Source organism: Trichechus manatus, unplaced genomic scaffold (genome assembly GCF_000243295.1).
Source record: "Trichechus manatus latirostris isolate Lorelei unplaced genomic scaffold, TriManLat1.0 scaffold00053, whole genome shotgun sequence".
Classification (NCBI taxonomy): domain Eukaryota; kingdom Metazoa; phylum Chordata; class Mammalia; order Sirenia; family Trichechidae; genus Trichechus; species Trichechus manatus.
The window spans coordinates 16,066,612-16,080,625 of record NW_004443989.1 but is presented as its reverse complement, the minus strand read 5'-3'; the positions used below and the strand labels follow the sequence as shown (position 1 = coordinate 16,080,625).

The following is a 14,014-nucleotide window of genomic DNA, read 5'->3' as shown; positions in this document are numbered from 1 at the left end:
ACTATCATCCTCCAAGATCCATCTGTTCTTTGCCCTTATCAAATAGGTGAGTTGAATAAGGATGTGATGGGAATCACCACCCCTGCATCCCTCAAGTTCTTCATCGTGGCAGTAATCTCTTCAACCCTTCCAAGAATGTGAGAATACTTTTTGTTTACTATTTTCCAAGGTAGAGACAGTTCTAACGACTTCTAATTGGGTTTTTCTGTGATAAACAGCTGTTACTCCATTTGTCAGGATCCAATGTGTGGGTTCTGCCTGTTTCTGAGTATGTCTATTCCAATTATTCATTCTGGAACTGCGAAAATCACTACAGGATAAGTTTGGGGACCCACTGGTCCTGAGCTAAGACTCCATCAACAACCCGACCTCCAGACACCGTCACTCTGACTGGTGAGCCCCAGTGATATTTTACATCTCCCTGAATTAGAGTCAGTTCAGAGCAAGTGTACAGTAATCCCCAAAAAGTCTAATTATTTCCTCTTCCGCAATGAAAAGACACTCTCATGAAGGGTCGTAAATCCTTTTGAGGAAGGCTAGGAGAAATCTCAACAATATGAATTTTTGGCAGTGCATTGGGTCCCTTCCTTAAGGGGACCTGACCTTCCATTCATTCAAAGGGTTGTGGTTCTGTAAACTGGATCAAGTTTGGGAAATGATTGAGGGGATGTGACTCTCTATTCTGGCCATTTGAGTTACTTTGCTGTTCACTTGACCTAGAATTATTCTGCTAATAGAGGTCAAGTAAATAGTTAATTTCCTACTTATTTCACTCTTAAGAACACCATGCCTAAGTAGCCAGTGTCAAAAGTACATAGAGTCTGACTATTCTGATTACTGCTTTAACTCTGCTGTCTTTTGGAGTAACCACACCCACGTTGTCTTTGTAGATTGAGTTCTCCATTGGCCCTTACCACCACGGGGTCCAATCAGCCCCATTGTAGTTAGGTGTCTTATTAAGTGAGGGCAGTTCCCACTGTCAAATCTTACTTACATAAAATAGCAATCAAAACAGTCTTCAAGGATGCTGGGGCTCCCCTCACAAATTTGTTCCCCACTGTTGTAGTAAAAAGTGTGTCTTCTGGGCACTCTATGTGCAGGTGTATGGGTCTAACTTGATAAATCCGTTTTAACATGCCAATTTCCCTAAAACATTAGATACCTTCTTCTACACAATACCAAGACCGGTCTGACACTTCAACTCGATTTAGTGTAGGCCACCATGTAATCCACGCTTCAGAGAACCTATCAAATAAAGTATTAAATCCCTTCTTAATGTTGAAGAAATGATGTGTCCTTAGTGGGTCCATATCAGTAAACTCAGACTGATCCAACCTTATGTTCTTTGCACAATTATTTGAAACCATTTATAGTCATTCCCACACATGTTCTACAGGTTTCTGTTTGTACATATTAGAGAAGTCAAGCAGTTCTTTTTGAGTGTAGTGTACTTCCTCTTGGGTCACACTTGGTACTTCACATTTTGGGCTCATTGGGACTTATGTCTACTTATAGGTCTAGGAGAAAAATAGGTGCTAAGGACGTGTTCTGAGAACACTCAGCAATGTTTTGTAAGGCATCTGCCTAAGGTGATTCCCCAAGCAATGACTCTGATGCATCCCCAAACGATGACTCAGGGGCCATCACAGGTAATAGCTAAGATAAAGGCTCATTAGACACAGCTGGGTTAATTCCATCTCATTAGATTGGGGTGGAGGGGTTAATGGTTTTACTGGGCAAGGTGGCTTAGCAGAAAAAGATGGAGTAATCTCGTCATATAAGACTGAAGACTGATTATGTTGGCAGAAGTGATACAATGGTATTTAGGGGCTGGGTGTCCCCAGCTTCCTGACTGTGTTCCCATATGTCCACATCCCAAGTTTTAGGATACCATTTCTCCCCAGTCAATTCTCTCCCTTTAAGTTCAGATGGTATTTGAGGTTTGGGATGCAATTGGCATTGTAATTCAGCCACTCTTATGATAAGACTCTGTGTTTGCTTTTTGCCAATATCTGCTGTGTTACTACAAGAAAAAAGGTTTTCATTCAGGTCACAAAAGGCAACTTGGAGGTCTTTGAAGTTGTACTTGAGCTCTTGACTCTGAAGATTTGAGCTCATCTCTTTTTTTCACCACTTTGTCTAGTGAAAGTATGACCAAACAACCAGCTTTACTATAGTTTTTATTATGACAAAATTGTAGAAATGTATCAAATATGCGATCACCCAGAGCCTCACTTCTCACCAATACTTGATCTATTGGTGGTATATTTTGCATATTATTGTTGTCACCGGACATGATGGATTGTTATTGTTGTTGTTAGGTGCCGTCTAGTCAGTTCTGACTCCGCGACCCCATGCACGACAGAAAAAAACACTGCCAGGTCCTGTGCCATCTTCACAATTGTTGCTACATTTGAGCCCATTGTTGCAGCCACTGTGTCAGTCCATCTCGTTAAAGGTCTTCTCCGTTTTCCACTGACCCTCTATTTTACCAAGCATGATATCCTTCTCCAGAGACTGACCCCTCCTGACAACATGTCCAAAGTATGTGAGACAGTCTCATCATCTGTCATGTATTGAATTGTGTCCCCAAAAAATATCTGTCAACTTGGCTGGATTGTGATTCCCAGGATTGTATAATTGTGCAGCATTCTGTAATCTGATGTGATTTCCTTATGTGTTGTAAATTCAATCACTAAGAGCTAATAAAATGGATTAGCGACAGGTATACTGATGAGGTATACACTATTGGATAACGTCTTAAGCCAATCACTTTTGAGATATAAAAAAGAGAAGCAAACAGAGACACATGGGAAACTCATGCAACCAAAAAGCAGTGCCAGGTGCAGAGCGTGTCCTTTGGGCCTAAGATTCCTGTGCATAGAAGCTCCCATACCAAGGGAATATTGATGACACAGACCTTCCTTCAGAGCCGACAAAGAAAGTGTTCCCTTGGAGTTAACTCCCTGAATTTGGACTTGTACCCTACTAGACTGTGAGAGAATAAACTTTGCTTTGTTAAAGCCATCCACTTGTGGTATTTCTGTTATAGCAGCACTGGATGACTACCACACCATCTTTGCTTCCAAGGAACATTTTGCTTGTACTTTTTCCAAGACAGATTTGTTCGTTCTTTTGGCAGTCCATGGTATATTCAGTATGGATTACACCTCAACAAAAAGAAAACAAAAATACCCACAACTGAACCAGTTAGCAACATCATGATAAGTGGAAAGATTGAGGTTGTCAAGGATTTCATTTTACTTGGATTTGCAATCAACACCCATGGAAGCAGCAGTTAAGAAATCAAAACACCTATTGCATTGGGCAAATCGGCTCCAAGAGATGTCTTTAGAGTGTTAAAAAGCAAAGATACCACCTTGAGGACTAAGATGTGCCTAACTTAAGCCGTGGTGTTTTCAATTGCCTCATATGCATGCAAAAGCTGTACAATGAATAAGGACAGCCAAAGATTTGACACCTTTGAATTGTGGTGTTGGCAAAGAATGTTGAATGTACCATGTACTGTCAGAAGAGGAACAAATCTATCTTGGCAGAAGTACAAGATTGCTCCTTAGAATCAAGGATAGGAAATTATTTCTCACATAATTTGGACGTGTTATCAGGAGGGATTAGTCCCTGGATATGGAAAACATGTTTGGTAAAGTAGAGGGTCAGTGAAAAAGATGGATTGACACAGTGGCTGCAAACAATGGGCTCAAGTATAGGAAAGATTGTGATGATGGTGCAGGTCAGGGCAGTGTTTTGTTCTGTTGTACATATTATCTCTACGAGTTGGAACTGGTATGAAAGTACCTAACAACAGTAACTTCTTCTGTCTATCTATCTATCTATCTATCTATCTATCTATCTATCTATCTATCATCTATCTATCTATCTATCTATCTATCTATCTATCTATCATCTATCTATCTAATCTATCTATAATCTCTCTCTCTCTATCATCTGTCTGTCTTTCTGTCTGCCTGTCTGTCTATCTATCTAATCTACTTATCTATCTATCTATACATAGAGAGGGATTTTTCTGAAACAAATGACTCATGGCTGTAGAAGCTGGAAAGTCCCATGTTCTGGGTAAGGCGTCAGGTTAGAGTCTTCTTCTTACTCGTGTAGCCATGGAGGTTCATGAACCCAAGATCACTATGTCAGAAAACAGGCTGTTGTCTTATGAGCTATGGAGGCTGATGAATCCAAGTTTGGCAGGTAAGATGGCAGCCTGCTCTTCCACAAGCTTTGGAGACTAACAAATACCAAGATCAAGAGGTACTACGGCAGGTTGCAGGCTCATGTTCCAAGAATCAAAAGTCAGATTATAATGATGAACCAGATGCAGGATCCAGAGCAAGTGATTTTGGCAGAATAACCAAATATATATTGGATGAAGGCCACACCAACAAGGAAGCTCCTTTTTCAACTGATTGGCTGCTCACACTGGATCACAAAGTGGGGGAAGACTACATCATTACTTAACTGTAAATTTACATCATTACATAACTACCAAACTGCATCACAACTGTCAAACTACTTAGAATCATGGTCCAGGTAAGTTGACACACAACCTTAACTATCACATTATTGTTTCTATGCTTGGATTAAAATTTACCACTTTTCTAGTCGTTTTATATTTATTGCAATCCCTTTGCTCTCTGTTAAATCTTTTTATGCTACTTCTTGTTGTAATTTAATGTGTTATGATATTATTTATAGCTCCTCTATTGACATATTATTTCTTTTTTTATGACAATTTTATTGGCTACCATTCAGTTTACGTTATATATATTTGTTTAATAATCCTATTCTTACTTCAAATTATATTATACTGATATGAAGACCCCAAAAACTAATGAGGTGATTGGTCGGAGTAAGAAGGAGCTAAAATGGTCTTCAGGTCTGAAATCCACATTGTGTATAAAACATATAGAACCAGAAAAATGAATTAGGGCAGATCTGTCTGCCAAGAACAATATTGTTCATTTATTCCCAAGAAACTTTGATATAACCTCTACATTTCCAGAATTGAATGTTTATCAATTGTCCTGTAAATCTCCCCTCCTGTAAACCCCTTATGGTCACTAAGCAGTGACTAGTCAACAAAAACCCTTTAAATCTATCACCAAATGGTAACTAAGTCAACAAAAACATATTAAAACTATCAGTATAAAGTCCCCACTTTTGTTATGCTGTCTTTGACAATGATGTATTAATGAAAAACCAGTAAGGATTTTTCTTAACTTTAATTGTATATTAGCTACTTTATGACTGATTCAATGGATTTGTTAGTCTTTCACCCAGTGCATGTTGATGGTTCCCTCATTTGAATAATTTTGTGTCCTACCTTAATAAAAATATTTTTTATTGAATTTGAGTCTGGAGTCCTTATCCCCTATCATAACACTATTCTTGTATAGTGTAAGGGAGTGTTGTCATTGTCAGGTGCTGTCCAGTCGGTTTCAAGTCTAGGAAACTTATGCAGAACAGAATGAAACACTGTCTGGTCCTGTACCATCCTCAGGATCTTTTTTATGCTTGACCCTACGGTGGCAGCCACTGTGTCTATCTATCTCGTTGAAGGTATCCTCTTTTTCACTGACTCTGTACTTTTTCGAGCATGATGTCCTTCTCCACGGACTGGTCGCTTCTGATAACATGTGCAAAGTATGTGAGACGAAGTCTCCCCATCTTTGATTCTAAGAAGTATTCTGGCTGTACTTTTTCCAAGATAGATTTGTTCATTCTGTTGGCAGTCCATGGTATATGCAATATTCTTCACCAACACCGTAGTTGAAAGGTATCAATTCTTCTTTGATCTTCCTTTTTCATTGCCCAGCTTTTGAATCCATATGAGGTGATTGAATACACCATGGCTTTGGTCAGGTGCACCTTATTCTTCAAGGTGATGTCTTTGCTTTATAACACATTAAAGAAGTCTTTTTGCACCAGATTTGTCCAATGAAATGTATCTTTTGATTCCTTGACTGATGTTTCCATGGGTCTTCATTGTAAATCCAAGTAAAATGAATTTCAATATTATCTCTGTTTATCATTATGTTGCTTATTGTTCCGTTTGTGAGGATTTTTGTTTTCTTTATGTTGAGGAGTAATACATACTGAAGGCTGTAATATTTGTTCTTCATCAGTAAGTGCTTCAAGCCCTTTTCACTATCAGCATACAAGGTTGTGTCATCTGCATATCTGTGGTTGTTAATAAATCTTATTCCAATCATGACGTCCCATTCTTCTTCATGTAGTCCAGCTTCTCAAATTATTTGCTCAGCATACAGATTGAATAAATATGGTGAAAGGCTACAACCCTGATACACACCTTTGCAGACTTTAAACTATGCAGTATCCCCTTGTTCTGCTAGAACTACTGCCTTTTCATCTTTGCACAGATTCCTCATGAGCCCAATTAAGTGTTCTGGTATTCCCATTCTTCCCAATGTTGTCCATAATTTGTTATGATCCACAGAGTCAAATGTCTTTGTATAGTCAATAAAACACAAGTAAACATCTTTATAATGTTCTCTGTTTTCAGCCATTTAACATCAGCAATGATATCCCTGGTTCCACATTGTCTTCTGAATTTGGCTTGAATTTCTGGCAGTTCGCTGTCTATGTACTGCTGCAATGACCTTTGAAAGATCTTCAGCAAAATTTCACTTGCATGTCATATTAATGATATTGTTCGATAATTTCCACGTTTGGTTGTATCACCCTTCTTTGTCATAAGCATAAATATGTATATCTTCCAGTTGGTTAGCCAGGTAGCTGTCTTCCAAATTTCTTGGCATAGATAAGTGAGAATTTTCTGTGCTGCATCTGTTTGTTGAAACGTTTCCGTTGGCATTCCATCAGTTCATGGAGCCTGGTTTTTTGCCAGTGTCTTTAGTGCCTCTTGCGTTTTTTCCTTCAGTGTCATTTTTTCTTGATTATATGCTATCTCCTGAAATGATTGAATATTAACTAATTCTTTTTTGTATAGTGACTCTCTGTATGTTTTCCATCTTTCTCTTTTAACTTCTCCAGAATTTTTATTATCTTTTTAGTTGTACTTTACATGAAAGTTTACAGAACAAGTAGTTTCTCTTTAAACAGTACACATATTGTTTTATGACATTGGTTAACAACTCCACTACAAATCAACACTCTCCCTTCTTGTCCTTGGGTTCCCTGTTACAAGCATTCTTGTCCCCTCCTACCCTCTAGTCCTTGTCCCTGGGCTGTTGTGCCCCATTAGTCTCTTTGTTTTAGGGGACTTTTTAATCTTTGGCTGAAGGGCAAACCACGGACATGATTTCATTACTGAGCTAAAAGGGTGTTAGGTGGCCATACTCTTGGGGTTTCTACAGTCTCTGTCAGGCCAGTAAGTCTGGTCTTTTATTGTGAGTTTAGAATTTTGTTCTGCATTTTTCTCCAGCTGTGTCACGGACCCTCTATTGTAATCTCTGTCAGAGCAATCAGTGGTGGTAACTAGGCACCATCTAGTTGTACTGGGCTCAGTCTTGTGGACGCCGTGGTAGTTGTGGTCCATTAGTTCTTTGGAATAATCTTTCCCTTGTATCTTGTTCTCCTTTCCTCCTGAAGGGGTCAGACCAGTGGAGTATCTTAGATGGCTATTCACAGGCTTTTAATACCCCAGACGCTACTCACCAAGGTAGAATGTAGAACATTTTCTTTATAAACTATCTTACGCGAGTTGAGCAGGTTGTTGCCTAAGACCATGGTTCTCACAGCCCTCTGCCCAGAGATCTGGTCCCTCAGGGAGTTTGCATGTGTCTAGGTGCTTCCATGACCGTGGCTTGTACAAGTTGTTCTGGCTTCCCCAGTATTGTGTACTGTCTTATCCTTCACCAAATTACCACTCATCTATTGTCTATTTAGTATTTTCCCCACAAACCTCCCATCCCACCTAACCATCAAAGATTTTTTTTTGTGTGTGTGTGTAAACCTTTCCATGAGTTTTTACAGTAGTGGTCTCCTACAATATTTGTCCTTTTGTTATAGACTTATTTCTCTCAGCGTAACACCCTCCAATTTCATCCATGTTATGAGATGCTTCTCAGATTCATCATTGTTCTTTATCATTGCATAATACTCCATGGTGTGTATGTACCATAATTTGTTTATCCATTCATCTGTTGATGGGTATCTAGTTTGTTTCCATCGTTTTGCTATTGTAACAATGTTGCAATGAACATGGGTGTGCATATGTCTATTCATGTGATAGCATTTATTTCTCTAGTATATATACCTAGGAGTGGGACTGCTGGATCATATGATATTTTTGTTTCCAGTTTTCTAAGTGTCATATTGTTTTCCAAAATGGTGTTATCATTTTGCATTCCCACCAGCAGTGGATAAGAGTTCCAGTCTCCCTACAGCCTCTCCAACATTTGTTATTTTTGGTGTTTTTTTTTTTTTTTATTCTTGCCAGTAATGCCGGTGCAAGATGGTATCTCATTGTGGTTTTGGTTTGTATTTCCCTAATGCCTAGTGATCTCGAGCATTTCCTCATACGTCTGTTAGCCTCTTGAATGTATTTCTTGGTAAAGTGTCTGTTCATTTCCTTTGCCCATTTTTACTTGGAGTATTTGTCTTTTTGCTGTAGAGGTGTTGGATTTTATTCTAGATTTTAAGGTTTATATCTTTGTCTTACTTGTAATGTCCAAAGAAAATTTTCCAAATCTTTAGGTTCTCTTTTTACTCTCTTGGTGAAATCTTTTGATGAGCATAAGTGTTTAATTTTTGGAAGATCCCAGTTATCTAGCTTATCTTCTGGAGTTTGTGTGTTGTTGGTTATGGTTTGCAACCTGCTAATGTCACATATTAGGGTATCTAGCTTTGATCCTTTTTTTTCTTCTATGAACTTTATAGTTTTGGCTTTATATTTAGGCCTTTGATCCATTTGGAATTAATTTTTGTGTATATTGTGAGATATGGGTCCTGTTTCATTTTTTTGCAGATGGGCATTCAGTTTTTCCAGCACCATTTGTTAAAAGATTGTCTATTCCCCTTTTGATGGAGTTTGGGTCCTTGTCGAAGATCAAGTGACCGTAGGTGGATGGATTTACATCTGGGTTCTTAATTTTATTCCATTGGTCAATGTATATGTCGTTGTACCAGTACCGGGCTTCTTTGACTACCGTAGTTGTATAGTAGGTTCTGGGGTCAGGTAGTGTGATTTCTCCTGCTTTATTCTTCGATAGAGCTTTACTTATCTGGGGTCTCTTCCCTTTCCATATAAAGTTAATGATTCGTTTTCCTTTTTTTTATTTATTGTACTCTAAGTGAAAGTTTACAATTCAAGTTAGTCTCTCATACAAAAATTTATATATACATTGTTATGTGACCATAATTGCTCTCCCTATACTGTGACAGCACACTCCTCCTTTCCACCCCTGATTTCCCATGTCCATTTACCCAGCTCCTGACCCTCTCTGCCTTCTAATCTCACCTTTGGAGAGAAGCTGCCCATTTAATCTCATGTATCTACTAGATCTAAGAAGTACACTCTTCACAAGTATCATTTTACGTCCCTTTGTCCAGTCTAATCTTTGAAGAGTTGGTCTCAGGAATGGTTTTATCTCTGGGTTGACAGAGGTCCAGTGGCCATGCTTGCTGGGATTCCTCCAGTCTCCATCAGACCATTAAGTCTGGACATTTTCTAGAATTTGACTTCTACACTCCACTTTTCTCCTGCTCTATCAGTGACTGTCTGTGGTGTTCCCCGTCAGGCTGGTCATTGGTGGTAGCTGGGCACCATCTAGTTCTTCTAGTCTCAGGTTGATGAATTCTCTAGTTTATGTGGCCATGTCTGTCTCTTGGGCTAATACATTCATTGTGATTTTGGTGTTTTTCATTCTCCTTTACTCCAGGTGGGTTGGGACCAATTGACAGATCTTAGACGGCCAGTCACTAACTTTAAAAACCCTACACTCCACTCACCAAAGTAGGGTTCAGAATATTTTCTTGATAAACTTCTTTATGCCAATTGACCTAGATGTCCCCCGAAAGCATGGTCTCCAGACCACCACCACTGCTTCTCTGTCCCTTGAAGTTTTTGTTTGTATTCAGGATACTATGTAGCTTTGTATTAGTCCAGTTGTTCTGACTTCCCCTGTATGTGTGCTGGCCTTCCCTCCAACTAAGATAATTCTTCTCTACTATCTAGTTAGCGAATAAACCTTTCACTCACTCCCCACCCTCATAACTGTCAAAGAATCATTTCCTCTATGTTTAAACCTTTTCCTGAGTTATTACAATAGTGGTCTTATACAATATTTGCCTTTTTGTAACTGATTAAATTTACTCAGCATAATTCCTTCCAGATTCCTCCACGTTATAAAATGTTACATGGCTTAATCATTGTTCTTTATCGTTGCGTAATATTCCATTGTATAGATATACCATAATTTGTTTTCCATTCGTCAGTTGATGGGCACCTGGGTTGTTTCCATCTTTTTGCTATCGTGAACAGTGTTGCAATGGACATGGGTATGCATATATCTATTCACATGATGGCTCTTATTTCTCTATGATATATTCCTAGGAGCAGGATTGTGGGACCCTGTGGTACTTTTATTTCTAGCTTTTTAAGAAAGCGCCAAATAGATTTCCAAAGTGATTGTAGCATTTTACATTCCCATCAACAGTGTATAAGTGTTCCAGTCTGACTACAACCTCTCCAACATCTATTATTTTCTGCTTTTTGGATTATTGCTAGCGTTGTTGGGGTAAGATGGTATCTCACTGCAGTTTTGATTTGCTTTTATCTAATGGCTAATGATCATGAGCATTTCTTCATGTGTCTGTTTGCAGCCTGAATGTCTTCTTTGGTGAAGTGCCTGTTGGTATACTTTGTCCATTTTTAATTGGGTTATTTATATTTTACTTGTTGTGATTTTCCAGTATCTTGTAGATTTTAGAGGTTAGATGCTGATCAGATTTGTCATACCCAATTTTTTTTTTTTTTTTTGGGCAGTCTGTAGATTGTCTTTTTACTCTTTTGGTGTAGTCTTTTGATGAGCATAAGTGCTTGATTTTTAGGAGCTCCCAGTTATGTAGTTTCTTTTCTGGTGTTTGTGCATTGTTACTTAAGGTTCATATCTGTTTATGTCATGTTTTAGCTCTTCTAGCCTTGTCTCTATATTTTCTTCCATGATCTTTATCTTTTTAGATTTTATATTTAGGTCTTTGATCATTTTTTAAATAGTCATCAAATTTATTATTTTCGTTAGGCTGCCATTTTATGAAGAATTCTTAAGACTAATGTTTCTCAACATGCAAGAGGTATCACTAACAGCTTAAGTTACTATAAGTACTGCTGCTGGGAAGCAGTACAACTCTTTCAGAGTTTTGAGGCTACAGACTTTGATTATGCAAATCTTACTCAGTATATGTTAAAATCAGAAGGTTCTGAACAGCTGGTTAGGAAGGTAGCCAAGATGCAGGAAAGATGTCTGGCCTCCTTTTCAAGGACAGCCAGCTCTTGAACTGTAGCTGCCAAAACTTCCACATGGTCTTTATAGTTTCCACCACCAGTGGCCCGTTTTGACCATACGTAACTTTCCTGTCAAATTCATCCACTGGTACCTTTATATCTGGCTCAACCTGAGAAATGGTACAGTTCAGGTGTTCTTCTATCTCAGACAGCAACTGCATCTCGTTGTACCATATGGTACAGTCACTGTCTTCCTTGAGTCTTGTGTTGTAACATCCCTTTCCACGGCTGCTGTGTACATGGTACGAAACCTTCTCTTTTTCTGTTGCCACCAGAGAAATGGCCGGACCCATCCTTTCAGCTCTTCCTACTCTGCCAATTAGATGTACATAGTATTGCTTTTCATCAGGCATGGTGACATCTATAACATAAGGAACACGATGGATATCAATTCCTCTAGCAGCCACATCTGTGCAAATCAAGAATCTTACACCTCCTTTCTTAAATCTTTCCAAGTTTTGCTTTCGCTCATGAGGCTTTCTGTCACCATGAAGACAAACACATGAGAACTGGTGCCTTTTTTTATCAGGTCCTCCTCCTTGTTGCATAAAATACTGCTCCAATTTATCGCAGTCGATTTTTAGAGGATAATTGCTTGACCCATCTTGTGTTCTTTGATTGCCCGGACAGCATACTCCCCCTGCAGGATTTTAATAGCCTCAGACCACATCTCTGGACTGTTATCACCAGGTCTAGTGTTATCTTTTGTGTGTACTTCATCAATTCTAAAGTGTTTTTTTCCAAGCCTTTCCCAGAGTCTGTCAGTTTTGGGATTCACTGGGACAACAACATGATGTACAGTATCTGGAACGGAATCTTCTCCTTTCAAATCAACCCAAGTGGGAAAGTGCATTATCTTCTCAGACAGTTTCTTTACATCAAAAGAATGCAAAGTAGAAGAGCAAACAATCACCTGAAGTCTTTTTCCATCAGAGGTAACCTGAGGAATCTGATTGTGAATCCTGTTTACAAAATCAGAATAACCTAGAGAAAGAAGCTCATCAGCTTCATCCAGGACCAGGAATCTAACTTGAGAAAAGTTCAGCTTTCCAGTGGACACCAAATCATCTAATCTTCCTGGAGTGCCTACAACTATATCTACCCCATTATCCAAAACAGAAAGTTGATCTCGGGCAGCAACGCCTCCAATTATCAGAACCTCCCTTAATTTAGGATTATCAATGTATTTCTTAAACTGCTTCACGTTATTCAGAGTTTGCTCAGTTAACTCCTGGGAGGGTTCAACGATGAGAGCTTTTGGAGCATTAGGGAGAAACTTTGTTTGTGCCACCTGTGCACTACCTGTGTGGTGCGATTTGGTGAAGTAACTCTCCAGTGCTTTGACAAGAGCAACAAAACCATCTTTTGGTGGAAACTTAAATTCTTCTTCACCAAAATTGAATTTTAATTCAGTATTCTTCAATACACAGGCAGGAAAGAGGGCTTGGTTCTTTATATGTGATGGTATTTCAAATGCCAAACCAAGGTCTTTTCCATTTTTTGAGAACTTGATATGCCCTTTATCTATATAGAGGTAACATCCAATGGTATTATGCATAGTGTCTTTGATCAATTTTGAGTTAGTTTCTGTGCATGTTGTGAGGTATGGGTCTTGTTTCAGTTTTTTGCAGATGGATATCTGGTTATACCAGCAACATGTGCTAAAGAGACTGTCTTTTCCCCAGTTAATGGACTTTGGGTCTTTGTCAAATATCAGCTCCTCATAGGTGGATGAACTTATGTTTGGATTCTCAATTCTGTTCCATTTGTCTATGTATCTGTTTTTGTACTAGTGCCTCAATGTTTTTACTACCATTGTGATACAATAGGTTCTAAAACCAGGTAGTGTGAGGCCTCCCACTTTGTTCTTCTTCTTCACTAATGGTTTACTTATCCAGAACCTCTTCCCTTTCCATTTGAAGTTGGTGATTTGTTTCTCCATCTCTTTAAAAAATGCTCGTGGAATTTGAATCAGGATTGCATTGTATCTGTAGATCGCTTTGGGTAGACTTGACATTTTCGCAATGTTGAATCTTCCTATCCATGAGGAAGGTATGTTTTCCCACTTATGCATGTTTCTTTTGGTTTCTTGCAATAGTATCTTGTGGTTTTTATTGTTTAGTTCTTTTACATCCCTAGTTCTATTTATTCCTAAGTATATTATCTTATTAGGGTCTATTGTAAATGGTATTGATTTGGTGATTTCCTCTTTGAAGTTCTCTTTGTTGTAGTAGAGGAATCAACTAATTTTTTATGTTTATAACGATTAGTTTTTCCATCTCTTTAAAGAATGTTGTTCGTATTTGGATTGGGATTGTGTTGTATTTGTACATAGATTTGGTAGAACTGTTATTTTCAAAACGTTGAGTTTATCTGTCTATGAGCATGGTATGTTTTCCCATTTATTTAGATCTGTTTTGGTTTCTTGTAGTAGTGATTTGCAGTTTTCTCTGTATGGGTCTTTTCCATCCTTGGTTAGATTTATTCTTTTTT

General features: G+C 38.5%; 1 pseudogene; it reads right to left on the bottom strand.

The window, feature by feature from the left end:
* Positions 1–11,426: 11,426 nt before the first annotated feature.
* On the bottom strand, positions 11,427–13,079 carry LOC101360760 (ATP-dependent RNA helicase DDX1 pseudogene; annotated as a pseudogene).
* Positions 13,080–14,014: the final 935 nt, after the last annotated feature.